Source organism: Crocodylus siamensis, chromosome 1, assembly GCF_052110815.1.
Source record: "Crocodylus siamensis isolate JL-2025a chromosome 1, ASM5211081v1, whole genome shotgun sequence".
NCBI classification, from domain to species: Eukaryota; Metazoa; Chordata; order Crocodylia; family Crocodylidae; genus Crocodylus; species Crocodylus siamensis.
The window spans coordinates 179032391-179047672 of record NC_143395.1 but is presented as its reverse complement, the minus strand read 5'-3'; the positions used below and the strand labels follow the sequence as shown (position 1 = coordinate 179047672).

The following is a 15282-nucleotide window of genomic DNA, read 5'->3' as shown; positions in this document are numbered from 1 at the left end:
ATAATAATGACCCAATGTACTGTAATTCACAATGACACTGTTAGACAGCAAACATAGTCAGAAGCCATGCCAGGCAGAGAAGAGAGCCTTCTTTTGCTCTTTTATTTTCCATCACAGTTTTATATTTGCCTTATTTATCACTATTCAACTGTAGGCATGGAAGGGGTGAATTTACAGACACTGATATCCTACTAACCCTCTGGTTTGCTTTCTCCATAAACATTTGCAGAACCTTTTAAAAAGCACTCATTTTCAAGCCACATGAAGGTCAGAAGCCTGCTTGTGAAGTTGTCCCAGCTGTAGTGAGCTCTGACTAGCCACTGTAGTGTGATTGTATGTCTGCCCACTCCTAATTTTGATTCAGCAATTATACTCCAACTAATCAAAAGAGAACCTGACTGGGGTGGCTAGGGAGTGGGACTGAGAAGACTCCTATTGAAAAGACTGAAAAGGTAAGATTAACACAGTATATCCTGCTCTATCAAGAAGGTTTGAATGACAGTAGTGTGTGTCACACTTAGCAAGTATTGCCAAGGAAAACCATAGACAAACAGTACTGTTCCTCACACCCACAGCTAGAATAAGTTGCTTTACCCTGCCAGCTGATAACTGCGGATATGCTATGGACACAAAGGGTTTTACATCACATAGTTTCCTTGTAAAATGTTGTATGTTTCTGAAGGAAAGCCTAAGGGAGCAGGATCCTTCTCTGTATTTTACCGATAACATCTGAAGAGTCCTTATTAATTTTTACTTCAGAAGTGCATGACGATATTTGTACTAGAGCAAGAAGTTTTGTCATGTTTGAGGGGAAAACTAAAAGCTTTTAATATCACTCTGTCGCAGAGCACCTCAGTGCTCTGTGCCTATAAAGAGGCACAGGTGCTGGTTGCTGGGGCAACCGCAGTTGGTCAGCGGACCGGAAGGGGGCAGGGCCCTATATATAAATTCAGGCTGAGGCCAGGGAGGCAGTTCCCTGCCAGCAGCCATAGGGGTGGGAACTCTGCTGGAGCAGCGAGAAGGAACAGGCCAGGATACTCGAGCAGTTGCTGTGGGTGAGAGAGGGAGAAACCCTGTCACAGACTTGAATATGGTTATAGCTGGATGGTTTGAATTTATGTTGTAGCCAAGAGGCTTGAGTTTCTGTTTACTGTTTAAGACAGAGGACCGGGTGAGGCTATTAGGGGTTGGAGGAGGCCTCATAGGGGCTTCACAGTAGCGTGGGGACCCTGGTGCCAAAGAAGGCGCAGCACTGACCCGGGTGCCAGAGAAGGTGCAGCATGATAAGCACCCCAGAGCAGAGGGGGTGATGAGAGGAGCCCTGAGGCAGAGGGGGCGACGAGAGGAGCCCCAGAGTAAGGGGGCATCAATTGAAGAGCACCTGAGGGGGCGCACGCTTGCGAGGCAAGCCAGAGTGCCTGAGGAGGCAGACCGAACAACGTCTGGGATATCAGCAAGGCTTGAGGCGTGGTAAAGGGGCGGTTGGAGCTACGCATAGCCCATAAGGCTGGGGTGCACTGAGTCAAACAATACAGAACAGGGGCCAGGATACATCAGAGCACTGTGTCCAAGGGGACAAAAGGCAGCCTCCCTTATAAACAGATAACATCAAAGATGTGGTGGGTGAGAACGAGGGCACTTTAATGCGAACTTGGCATGGTAGGGGGCGCTAGGGGAGATCACAGCTGATCCTAGGGCCCCGCGCCATGACACACTCAAGAAGGTTGCATGCGGGTAAAGGGACACCCCCTCACCTTAGAATATAAATCCAATTTCAAGAGATTATGCCTGCACTTTTCTGTATGGTTTTCAAATGTTTGTTCAGACAAAAGTACTGAATAAATCCACTGGGGGCGGGGTGTGGAATCTCTATTAACCCCTTTTTCATCAAAGGATGACCAAGGAACTTGGTTTTTCGTTAGCCATGGAAAACCATGAAGAAATGGTAGGTCATGGAAAAACATGGATTTTTGTGGTTTTTATACAATGATTTTTTTTCTTTTTTCCCCACAGAAAACTAGGGTCCCTGAAGATAATTACTCTTAGATCTATTTTTGATCCTGCCTTCCAACACACACCATTGATGAGCATTATGGAAAAAAAAAAAATCAGCCACTCCGCTTGCATATACACACACCTACTGGGGAAGTGCCCAGGAGCTGCCTTGCTTTAAGGTAGGTAGATTGATTCCCGTGGATGGAACAATGAGCTTGTTTATACCTTGCATATAGTACAGAGGGGCAATTTAAAAATTAGCATTGGCTAACACCACACAATGTCATTTGAAACAACTTATGTTTAGAACAGTGGTTTTCAACCTGTGTTCTGAGAAACCTTGGTGTTGTACAATAAGTCATTAGGGATTCTGCAAAAAGACTGGAGGCAATGGCAGAGCAAGCAGGGGGGAAGGGGGACAGTGCACTACCACTGCTGGACCAGGTCTCCTGGCTCTACGTCAGCTCACATGGCCTATGGAGCCAGGGGTAAAGTTCTGTGACTTTAAGACATTTGAAAAACACTAATTTAGAAGAAGAAATAACTGTGGCAACTGCACTGCCTTCCCTTCAGGGGTATGGCCATCAAGCTAGCACTGTTAAACCTGCCTGTCCTTCTTTCCTGGCTTTAGTGATGGATCTGTAATGTCAGGATCTTCCACCCTCTATTTGTGGGGAGCATTAAGGGGTTGAAGTTACTGATCTGAGATCCCCTTTAAATCCTCTTCTGTAAAGTCTAGGTCTATTCCTCAATCCCCTGCATCTGGTACTAAAGTAGAAGTCTCCTCCACTGTCTCCTTCATGTCTCTTGACTAATTCAGGTGTGAGTATGGGTAAGGTTGGGGAAGAATGTGAAGTGGAATGGCTGTAGCAGCTCACAGATCACTGGGTAGAGTTAAAGGAACACCCATTAGTATTTCAGTTGAGAACTACATCTTCTACAGATCTGAACATTAACCTATTATATATCACATTATATTTCACAGTGTACTGGATGCTTAGTAATCAATTTTCTCCTTCCTAATCATCTTGAATACCATACTGCATTCCCATGTATACCAAATACGTTGGGTAGCCATGATGGTGACTCAGTGTTCAGGTCCTTATATGGACTTCTGAAAAGTTGTCCTCCTCAGTGAATCCAGGACAGACCTTACAAGAGAAACTGAGGACAGGCATTCCCACCCCTGACATCTAGAGACAAGCTGCTACCCTGGCCCTAGGACTCAAAGCGCATGATCCAGACCATTTTTTGCACTCCAGCCTTGTAGATGCAAATCAGAAAACCAACTACTGCCTGAAGTCTGGGAACCCATTCTCCACTCAGGCCAATAAGCTCATCAAATCCACAGATGGCATGTCACCTACAGCATGGACCTCCAATCAGTGGAGCAGGAAATATGCTGTACAAGAACTACAGCTAAAGAACTTCATCCCTAACACCAGCTTCCACCCCTCAGGATGGCTGTTGCCCACAGGACCTGGGCAGCACTTAACGGTCTCAAAATGGGCAAGCACGCACTCTTGGGGCCTCTTCAATGATGCTGGTTGCAGTTGTGGTGCTCAAGCTCAGATGGCTGACCACATCATCTATGAATACCCTTACGGCCCTCCTTTGGGTACCCAAGGTCTTTTTGACATCAACCATTCTATCTGTTGCTGGCTTTCTGGCCCTCATGCTTCCAACATATGAGTGTGGAGACACTCACTTCATCATCACTGGTGCACCCTAATTAGAACACAGCATCCAAGCCCCCCATATCAGTAGATGATTGGGTTCCAAACTTGGATTAGGATCTAAATCTCATGGCTGGCCATTGCCTCTTCATCATGGATCAAATCACAAGCCTGCATCTGTAAGTTTACTCAAGCTTTCCACCTCACTCCCCACCCCCAAGAGTGAACTTTGCACATCGGTTGGAGTTTTTTAAATTCAAAAAGTCTTCAGGCCACTCAAGACAGTTGAATGGGCAGCTAACAGCAAACAATATATGAGGTAATGAGACGATGATTTGGGAAGTAGCAAGTCAATGATTAGGACGAAATAGATATAGAATGGGGGAGGGGGTAATTAAAGGAAAAAATAAGCAGCCATCTCTTCAAAGCTGAGACCAAGCATAGGAAGTCTTAGCCCTTGAGAGAAAATAGGCCAGAAGTTATAAGCAACTGAGAAAGCTGGTGATAATCAAAGTGGGATTGCCATGATGAGTGTAAAATGACTGTAAGTGCTCACATGTTAATGTAACCTCATTTTGGTTCAAGTGGGGCCCTATAGTGTATCTGTGTCCTTGGATTTTATTTTTCCAGTGCAAGAAGACGACTTTCCCCCACACACACTTCCCTGTTCAATGGTACTTTTTTTTTTTTCAGGAAGCATATTTTAAAAAAACAAAACAAAAAAACCCTTGATCTCTCCTCCCCCACCCTCATTTGATCACTATTTGAACAGGAATGAATTCCCAGTCCCAAAAGCCCATATGTGATTTCTGTGGAGTGATCCCAAATTACCTAATCTCAGCTCACGTGCCAGTGCACATTCAGAATTTAACATCTTTTTCCTTTGAACTGGGCACAAAAACTGCAACACAGCTCAGATGTAAAAATAGCAGCTGGAACACAGAGCGCAGACCTTGTACAATAAGGGGTGTGAGTGTTTCTGTGTGTGTAGGTGTTTGTGAATGTACATATCTGTATATGGTTGGGTACTAACAAATAAATTAGAAAACAATCTATTTAATTTAGATGCTACTTGGAAGCAGCATGTGTAACCATTGGAGCCTGGTCTCCATCACAATTTTTTAAATAAAAAAGTTAAAAAATTATGATAATTATGTATTCTGAAATCTGGATGGGGGCATGCTACATTGAAGCATATTTCTCCTATGTAATTAAGGCTTTCAGCTGATTCCTTCCGACTGCAATTGTTATTTCAAATGTGAATTAATAAATCATGTCCATCTAGTTAAGAATTAAAATCAGTCTCAAGTATTCCTGCTTAGACCAGCAAACTTAAACACAGAGAGGGATGAATGCTTCTAAGAAATTCTCAGCACAAAAAAACAAACAAAAAAAACCCGGCCTCATCTTATTTAGGATTTTCCAGGCATCTGAAAAAAATACACAGGATGAAGTTACATGACTTACACATATGGAAGCATTTTTCTAGCCTTATACCAAAACAATATGCAAATGGTCTACCCCTACTTTCACTCATGACTGGCTGCAAATACAAAATTCAAGCTGAATAATGCTAACTGCCCACATGCTCTGCTCTAAAGGATCCTCAAGGGCTTCTGGTCTCTTGTGGTACACACAAAGCACTTTAGCTATCACAGTGAATTAGTGTAAGGCCTAGTAATGCACCTTTAAGTATGTGAGCCCTTTTAAGGCACTTAGAGGTCAAGTCTGTGGCTATATAAAGTACAACCTTTGGAACATTTATTTTCACTTGCCAGTCCAGAGGCTCAGATGGCACGCTAAGGTGGTGTATAATTTCATCAGAGTCCTTCAGATTCCAAATTGTCAGAGTCATCAACTGGCTCTCATAGCCAACCGAAGTTTACAGTAATGTAATAAAGCAAGGTAAATATTGGCAATCAAGCGATGACTGTTAAGCATGACTGCTTGTTACAGGAGTAATTGTCATTGGGAAAGAAAGTTGTAATTTTGCAAACAGACCTCTCAATAGCAGGAACTGTGCAGAGCAAGTACAGACGTTGCCCTCAAAAATAAATATAGCCAAACTATTCAGAGTCTTGCCTAAGTCCTCAGCTCCCTCCAGTTCAAGAACAGTAGCCTCTAAATTCTCCATAAGTCACAACATTTCTTTGGGTAGAGGTACTGCATGCAAACATGTATAGGACTAGACAGTCATACATACGTGTATTATGGCAAAAAAAGCTAAAACAGAAGTTAACTGACATACTGGAATTGAAAGAAAGGTCTAATTGATACATGAATGTAAAGGATGCTGTGTTGCCTCCTCAGTCATGAATGCGGAGATAAGTAGCAGCACACAAAACATAATTTTCAGCAATCCATTTAATCCAGTCCTGACATAAGTCAGTGTGTTTTTTTGCCATGACATACTGAATACTGGAATGCTGTTTTACTGGGAACAGAAACTAAGTGTGAAATGCACCTGATGTCACCACTGCCTGATAACAAGAGCTGCCATGTGCATGCCTGGAGACACCTGAGCTAATAGATCTCCAGAAGCCTGCTGGACAGCTCTGCAACACTGCCAGGCCTTCCTTGCTACTGGCACTGAAACACTGTCTTTTCCTATTCCACTGGGGAGACACTGGGTCCTTGAGAGAACACACCTGATCTGGCATCTCCACACAAAGCCCTCCTGTTTCATATGGGTCTCTGAGCTTATTTATTCAGGGCATGGTTTGTTTTGGCAGTGGCAACTCAATGAAGGATGAATCCTTAGATATCTAGCAAAACAAAACAGCCCCCCCCAAAATGACCTAGTTCTTTGTACTTGCACCTTATTGGACAGCAGACAAACACACAATGGTTTAACATAAAGGCCTGAGGTGCCATGGTGTACATCATTTGTGTGTACAGTTATCACAACTGCAAGGGCAAATCTGACCCCTTGATAAACATCTGCATGATAACCACCTGATTTGTGCTCACAACAGCAAATACTATGTCCTCGGACATTTTTTATACACATCTCAGGCTCCTCTCTTTATTTGGGCCATGAAAGTTACCACTTAATTAGAAGGAACAAGGAGTAAAGTGCAAGGAAAGAAGAAAGTCAAATCTGGATGGTTCAAAGTTTCTGCTGCAGTTTCTTACACTACTTTACAGATAATGCAGTAAATACAGATAATGCCACATGAGAAACGGTTAGGCAGTGATACTAATGAACCCGGCATACTGTTTAGCAGCTTCAATCTGAGAACAAACCTGAGTTTCTTTTCACAACCAGTTACCATGACTTGAAGGAGACTGGATCCTCCAGTTCTTTGCAAGGAACATGCCAGAATCCTGATTTTTAACGGATGCTTGTCCTAACTCATCTAAATCTCCCTGGACTGGAAACCTTGCTAGATCAAGCAAAATGTCTATTTTAGCTGATTTTGCATGGATTAGACATATTGCAAAAGCAACGTGCCATTCTGACAGCATTTCAGTGCTTCCATTGCCAGCTTAAATGTATAGAGGAGGGGGAAATTTTGAGGTGAGTTGCATTTGTTTTAAACCTCCAAGCTTTGGTTTTGCATCGAGCTTTAAGCTAAGATTCTTCTGCTTCCTGCTAGTGACATCTGCAAGGGGGTAGTTAAAACTGACACATAAAGAAATGCCCAGAGAGCCAATTTACAGTGGTGGGTACGGTTTGCACTGTATCTGACTCATCACAAGAAAGGCAATGTGGTCCCTGAGGAGTCCCCGTTATTTGGTTCCTATTTTATCTGAAACTGGTTCCATTGCTGTTCTTCACAGCATTTTATCTAGGGTACTTCAGCACCAGTAAGGAGGTAGCAGATGGGCTTGGAATGGAGAAACATGAAGGATCTGTGGTGGCACGCTCCCTCCTCCTCTGCTTCTCAGCAATCTTGTCCCCCTGCCTGCCTGCAAATAAAACAGTTTCCCTGAAGTTAATACAAAGAGTGATGCAAGGGCTCCGAATACCCTCGCATAGTTAAGCAGGTATTCAGTTTGCTGAGTGCCACTACTGTCAAGGACAAGAAATATATTCATGACTCTATTCACTGGTTTTACACTGGTTTTAACAACAGGAGTTTATTTCATGTCAAGAGACCCTGAAAAAGAAAACTTGCGGGGGGTGGGGAGGGAAGGAGGGAAAGAAGCACGTTGAAACACATCAGGAGAGAAAAATGGTGGTGCTCTCACCCATATCATTCAAAATAAGGCCCAGTGGAAGTTGAAAAGTGTTGTGCCACTATATTTAATAATAGCAGACAAATCCAGCCTCTCTGTTCAGTGCAGATTTGAGCAGCCATCAGGGAGACAGTGCCCCAAGTGCACAGCTGGTTGTACTGCTAAATGGTGGAGATGGGCTTTGACTTACAAAGGCTACAGACAGACATCCTGTCACCTGTCAGCTACTCTAGACACACCCCGTCATCATAAAACATCCCATTCCTCCCTTCCAGAGCAATGTAGAACTGCTTCCTACAACCAAGGCTGAGCAGGCACATTGATAACAGCTAAGCAAAGAGAAGAATTCAAGTCATGCAGGAGGCACTGTCGTTGTCCTGTTTCAGAATTAAAGAGGTCAGCCTGTGAATAGACTCCAGTAACTGGCTTTATGCGCAAGACAAATGTCTTAAACTGAAATGTACACTATCAAACCCCAGCAGAGAAGCAATGATACACTGAGGAAAACAAGGCCATTTTCTGGAGCTGATAAAAGGTGTCATAACTGACTAGTATCAACATGTCCCTAAGACAGGGATAGGATAGTTGTTGTCCATGCTGTAGCTCACAGCTGATAGTTGTGAGATTGTCTAGCTTAAACAGGAATGAATGCTCCTGTTTAGTCCAGACATGTCTTGCAGCTAGGCACAACTCACGAAGCTGCTAACCTTTCAAGATGACCTGCCTAATACAATGACCAAAAGATATCTGTTTTCAGAACAAAAATAGCTTCATTTCCTTCCCTATCTTTCTTCCTTCCCCCCACCTCCTTTTCCTCAATGCAGGATTTCTACTGAATATAGACTCCCAGTAACTTGATGTAGCCTGTCATCTTCTATAAAATATGTACAAAACATGCTGTTGATCTTTCCCATTCAGAATTCAAAGCCCCTGCTAAGGCAACACTGTCCAGAGCAATTTTGAACTCTTTCCCAGTTAAAATTTAATGCCAAACTATAGACAACCAAGCAAAAGACAACCAGCCACAAAACAGGCTGAGGAACAAGATTCATGTCCTCTTAGTGCAAAGGTGACATATAGGTAGTGAGCTGTGTTTCCAGAGAAGGGTGACTTTTTGCCTGAGTGCCCAAACAACATGTAGCATTGGTTTAAACCCTCTCCCTCTGTTAATACTGAAGGGATCCAAAGTCAGCGAAATAATCATGGCACAAGCTGCAGCTACCATTATATAAATCTGAAATCTCAGGGCCAGCCACAGAGGTGATGTGAGTGGTGGTTAGTATGTTAGCTTACTAGAGATGATGTGAGCAGTAGAGGTGAATATGGGTTGATGCAAATAAGTGCAGACTGAGTCACAGGCCTGCAACTGGAAGAGCAGGTTGCAGCAGAAAACCTGCCCAACAGAAAAACAGAGGGTGTCTATACACATGCTACGAAGTGTGTGTGGGGGGGTGCCTTAATTGCAATAGCTCTGAGAGCCACCTTAATTAAAGCGCCAGCAGCATCAAAGGTATCGAGCATCCCCCAGCTTCAAAATGGCGGCAAGGGTGTTTTAACTAAAGCTCATTGAATGAAGGGACGAACTTTAGTTAAAGCAACCCTTCTGCCATTTTGAAGCGCGGGACTCTGAATACATGTGACACAGAGGCTGCTGGAGCACACTAATGAGCACGCTCCAGCAGACTTGATGAACCGAGTCTGCTCCATCGCATGCTAATTAGCATATGTCCAAGCAGAGATCCATCACATGTATAGGTTCCCAGAGACATCACTTTGCCAGTCACCTTAATTTTATTTGCACATTCTCCTCCTGATCATTTTTTACTTTTCCTTACTTACGTTAGGGTACAGAGAAGGGCAACCAAAATAATCAGGGATATTGAAGAGTTACCATACCAGAAGGGAGTAAAAAGGCTAGGACTCTTCTGTTCAGAAAGGAGAAGGCTGAGGAAGGGATATGACAGAGGTCTATGAAATCATGAAGGGTCCAGACAAGGTGAACAGGGAACTGTTATTCATCAAGTACCAGAATACTATTACTAGGGGGCACCCACTGAAATTAGTAGGAGACAGGTTTAAAACTAACAAGAGAAAGTCCTTTTTTTTTTTTTTTTGCAACAGTTAACTTGTGGAAATCATTGCCAAAGGAGGTAGTAGAGGCAGATAGGACAGCCAGAGTCAAAAAGGGACTAGATCAATTCATGGATGATAGATTTATTAATAGTTGTTGAACTGAACGGTTGGAGAAGTTTCCAAAAGTAAGCAAAAAGTCACCCTAAACTAATAATGGTGGGTGCCAGGGAGAGTAAAGAATAAAGGTTAGATTGCTTTAGATATATCCAGTTCAACATCTCCCTCTAAAGAATCCAACCCTGCCACTGTCAGGGCAGGATAGTGGGCTAGATGGACCATTCACCTGACCCAGTATGACACTCCTTATGTTCCCCAAACTGACCTAATTTCCTGGCACATTATTTTTATCATCTACATGCTTGACTCTCCAAAATGTTGATTCTTTGAGCAGATATCCACAGTACAGCAGAGAGACAAGTACAAGGCTTATATGAGTAAGACGCTGGAGAAAGAGATTTTGAAGCCCTCTAAAGACAGAAGGGTTAGCATAAATCAATCATTGATATTTTTTTTATAATTAGTCACTGAGTAGGCTCAACCCCAATTAGTTCTTACCTTGACTGGTAAGCCAATCCAGTGCTCTTTCCACTTCTATCATTGGAAGCAATACGCTTATCCCAGTGTTCTTTCCTAAGCAATGACTACCACCAGATGGGTAAGTACTAGGAAATGAAAGCCCCGAAAAAAGAACAGGGACAGAATATCAATCAGTGGCATTCCCATTTTTTTTACAGGAAAAAGTAGCTTTCTATGGCAGCTCTTTCAATGCTCACATGGGGGAGAGAGGACAACTAGTATGGGTCACCAGGACTCTGTCGGGGAGCAGGGAATAAAGTAGTGGCACTAAGTCATGGCTGGAGTAGAGAGGGACATAAAAGTTGCTAACTCTATTCCGATGGAGTCTGTTAATACAATAATTGGGAGGAATCTGACTAACAAACCTCAACATTTGCATCTGATAATCAGTGCACTCCTATACACATGCAGGGAGGCTGCTCCAACATGCTGTAATTACAGCATATCAGAGCAGACTCGATTAATTAAGTCTGCTGGAGCATGGTAATTACTGTGCTCCAGCAGATTCCAGCATCATGTGTATCAGCATCACCACGCTGAAAAATGGCAGTGGGGTTCTGTAAACTAAAGCTCGTTCAAAGCACCACGGTGCCATTTTTCAACATGGGGACACTGATGCACTTGACGCTCCAAGCACTTTTAATTAGTGCGGCTCTCAGAGCTGCGCTAATTAAAGTGCCTCCTCACCCTCCTGGAGCCAGTGAAGCCAAATGGTTGTATTCTAGCCTGTGAACCTGTTCCCCAGTATACTCTCAGACTTCCCTGCACTATCTTGAGGGAAAAGCTTGCTGAGGGAGGAAAGGTTTGCTTAGGGAGCAGGCATACACAGATGGAGCCCCTGTCCCTGTTTCATACACAAACCTTCAAGCAAATCTGCAAGGTTTGGTTTGTTTCCAATCACTATAAATCAAACAACATGGTTCAATTTACAATCCTTATCATGAATGGAACCACACAGGACTCAAGTGTTTCTAGTTTTAACCTACTCTTCAGTGCTATTTGCTGACACATATAACCAAAACTTAACTCTCCTTTTTACCTTTTCTGTAGAGCAAGCGCAGGTGGACCAGGGTACAGGGGAAGAGCTGGTGCATTTGCACCCACTTTTGATCTCTTCTATTCCTTCTCCACCCAAAGTTTAAAACCAACTGCCTGGAAGTAGCAGCAGCATTTCTACTCAGGCAGTGCAGTGACTTCATGGTTTGGTTTATTATAATATACCTTCTAAACTCTTCATTCCACAGCTGATAATGACCCTCTCTTCTTTTCAATGGCCTTGATGTTCCATAATCAAATTATCCTTCCTTCTGCAATCCTCCTGTCTGGTAGCTGCTCCTGGTAATGAAACTCCTATTTTATAGCCTGCAGTTTGTTTTTAATTCATTCCAGTGAAGTTATATTTGTTTTTCCTTCAGTGTTAAACTCAGTAATACAGCCCTAGCCCCCTAGCATATTAATAAAGCTCCTAGTTTATTAAGTGGAGAAAAATATGCGCTGTTTTATATGTGATGATACAACGCCACATTTCACCCCTCTTTTCAAAATTCTAGATCTGCCCATTAGCGCAAGAATACTTAAAATGAAGAATGATATAAGATCATTTGCTTGATGTTCTGGTTGTAGAGCTGTAGGGGAGGGAGGGGGGTTCCTGTTCTGCTGCATCTATCTCTTCTGCTCAGCACACAGGATAATAGGCAGTATGATGGAACTTTGTGGTCCACAGGCTGCCAAAGATTGTATGCATCACTAGGGCCAGGTACAGACATTACATTTTTACTGGTATAAGTGATTGGAAACAATTCTACGCTCTATGTTCTGGTATACATAGTTTGGCTGAAAAGTGGCAGAACCCAGTCTAAGATTTCTCTACCCCTCACCAAAGGGCTACTATGCGTTCTGTTTGTTACCAGTCTAAACTATGTTGATTACAGAAAACCATGCAACTTCGACTGATCCTTTATAAATGTCTATACCTAGCTTAGATGGCATCCTAAGCCCTGGAAGAGGGAGTGCTGCAAACCCGTTTCATACAGCTCCGCCTTGTGGCCTGTTTAATATAATAGACCTGACACTGGCATATTCTTTTCCCATCCCTTCCAGTAATAATGGCACATGCAGCTGCACAGCACTAGTGGGAGGATTAGCTAAGTAAGAAATTAAATGGGATGGGAAGAATGGTACCTCACAATGGAGGAAAACGCCACTGTGTGAAGCAATGTGCACTCCTGGGCACTGTAGGACATGAGAAGCATCAGCTCGAGTAACAGACATGCACCACAATAAAAATAAAATGCCAGGTGAATTAGTTTACCAAATTCTCACATACACACAGAGCTCCTGTTATTACTGATTCAATAATTTGAGTTACAGGAGTTGCAGAATATGCCATCCAACAGCACTCAAGACTAACATATTCCTCCCTCAGCACCGCCTCTCCCTGTCAGTGGTTGCTGTCACCACCATCACTCAGCACTGAAGGCACATTTGTTTCCTTTCCATGTTTGTCTTATTCCCAACAGTCACTTGACTTATTCCGTATTTCCCTATTTCCATTTTGTTTTTTAGTTGCTGGGACTTCACAGATCAAACACTGTATTTTCTCGCTTACAACATGCCCTGGAATATAATAAACACTTTGTTGTTTTTGAAAGACAGAATGGAGGAAACAATCTTTCCTTGTAGTAACTGACACTGAAATTTCTAGCAGCTGTTTTGGGGGGGCAAGTGTGGGTTGCATATTAGAAAATATGGTATTTAATTACAACTTGGCTCTTTTTCCCCACCCAAATAGTGTCTTGCCTTCTCTGCTGGAATAACTGGGTATTTGTGTGATGTGACCTTTGTTTTACACACAACACAGTAAATGATCTAGAGAGATGCCTTGCATTTTGGTGATGAGTTGCAGATACTAATCATTACTCCAGTTTTTGGAACCTCCCATTTTCTGTAGGTTCAGAAGTCAACAGCAAGAGAACAAAGCTTGCCTTTGAGATACTGTTTGCCAGGTTTCATATTTGCACTGAGCTAATTCAATGCAGTGCAGTTTCAGAAGTTGAGATGTCCAGAAACCATGCGTACTAGTGTTCTAGCTATATAGGATAGATTTTATAACTTTATTTACTATTCATAAAGAAAGATAATTACCACAGCTGTCCCTGTATTACATGCCTTTACAGATCATGATTTTGTAAAGAAAGCCCATTCTTCAAAGAATGTTCTTTGTAAGTAATGGGTCTATCTGTCCTCTTCAGAAGCAAAAAATATGTTTGTAAATAAGTTTATGAGCATGCTATTCATTTTTAAGAGTGCTCTTGTATGTTTTTTGAACCAACCCCTCCCACCTGTCTCTTTAAAATCTTTTTGTTGATGTTTCTAGAGAGTGAATCTGGTGTACCAAGTTTTCTGGATGAGCCTACTTATGATTTTGGCCTCCATCTCTTTTCTCCTGATTGAGCTTACCTATAAAATCTATGCTGAGATACCCATGGTTGGTGCCTTGTTCCACTTCCTTAGTACTTTACCTTGGGTATGGAGGCTGGGGAGGCAGGTGAAGGAAAGGCTTCTTTGGACCTCTTGGCTAAAGCTGCCTTTTCTAATACAGTATATTAAAATTGTCATTGTTCCTCCTTTAATTTCCCTGCTTTTTTTTTTTTTTTTTTTGGTTGCATATCATGACCAAAGAAGCTGGAACATCATGTACTAAGGAAATATTAATTCCTTTGCTGTTGCATCTAAAAGCTAAGATGACGAATTTCTGTGCCATGCTACATTATACGGGGATAAAGGAACAAAGGGGTGAAGGACAGTGGCTGCATGGTGTCTTAATCAGATGCAGATCAGCCTAAGAGCATCAGACCATCAAATCCCTGCTCTGCAGCAATCGTGCACCTTTAGTCAGGCTCTGAATGGGCTGAGATAGATTCGGGGCTTTATTGAAAGATCATACAGGATGACTGCAAAATCCCATTACTTGTTGATTAAGTATTGATTGCCTTGGTATTAACAAGCCAGCTAATATGAAGTGACCTCTGAGGCCACTGGTTGGAGGAAAAAAAAAGACAATTTACTAAAACAGGCAGGCAGATGAATAAGAGGGCTAGATCTGCTCTTGGCTTTTAGCTTCGGTTAAAATGTCACACTCGATAGTGCAGATCAATGCCCACTTTATTTCCTTGCAGCCGTCTTATTACCATCATGAGGCTGCCTCCTTTGATGCTTTTTAATGACCCTCTGAACCGCGTGCTCTGCTTACCCACTGCCTTTGACTAAAAGGAAGGGAAAAGCTTTTTTTTTCTTGCTGGTGATGGAGTGGCTGAGAACGTGACATTGTGCCAGTATAACTGGAGCAATGAGGTTTCTCGGGTCACCGGTGCTGCGACTCTGCTCTTTCACTCGGTTTCCAGCTTTTCTTTCTTTCTTTTTTAGATTTCAAAAGTCTTGCTCCTTTTCATAACTTCAAAACTGGCAAGATATTAAGAGACCACCTACTGACAACTTCTGTCCAGCACTCTTATTTGTATTTTTAAGTGCAATAAGTTTAGCAGCTCTCGTTACATTAATTCTCCTGAAAAGGACCTCACCCAATTATTCTGTGTCTAACTTTGCTTCCTATTACCATTAGGAAACATTAAAATCACTTTTGATAATATAGAAAAAGTATGACAGATATACCGGAGGGCTATAATTATATCCTCCTGAATCAAAACTGGACTGTATTAGG

The 15282-nt window shown here is 42.6% G+C and overlaps 2 long non-coding RNA genes across 2 annotated transcripts in view; one reads left to right on the top strand and one right to left on the bottom strand.

The window, feature by feature from the left end:
* Positions 1-15282, bottom strand: part of LOC149873708 (uncharacterized) — a 725387-nt gene that overhangs the window by 125475 nt on the left and 584630 nt on the right. The gene's annotated exons all lie outside the window — the stretch shown is intronic.
* On the top strand, positions 986-4904 carry LOC149873710 (uncharacterized). Its single transcript, XR_016439878.1, has 3 exons — positions 986-1055; positions 2014-2174; positions 2981-4904. It is a non-coding gene; the product is annotated as an uncharacterized LOC149873710 (long non-coding RNA).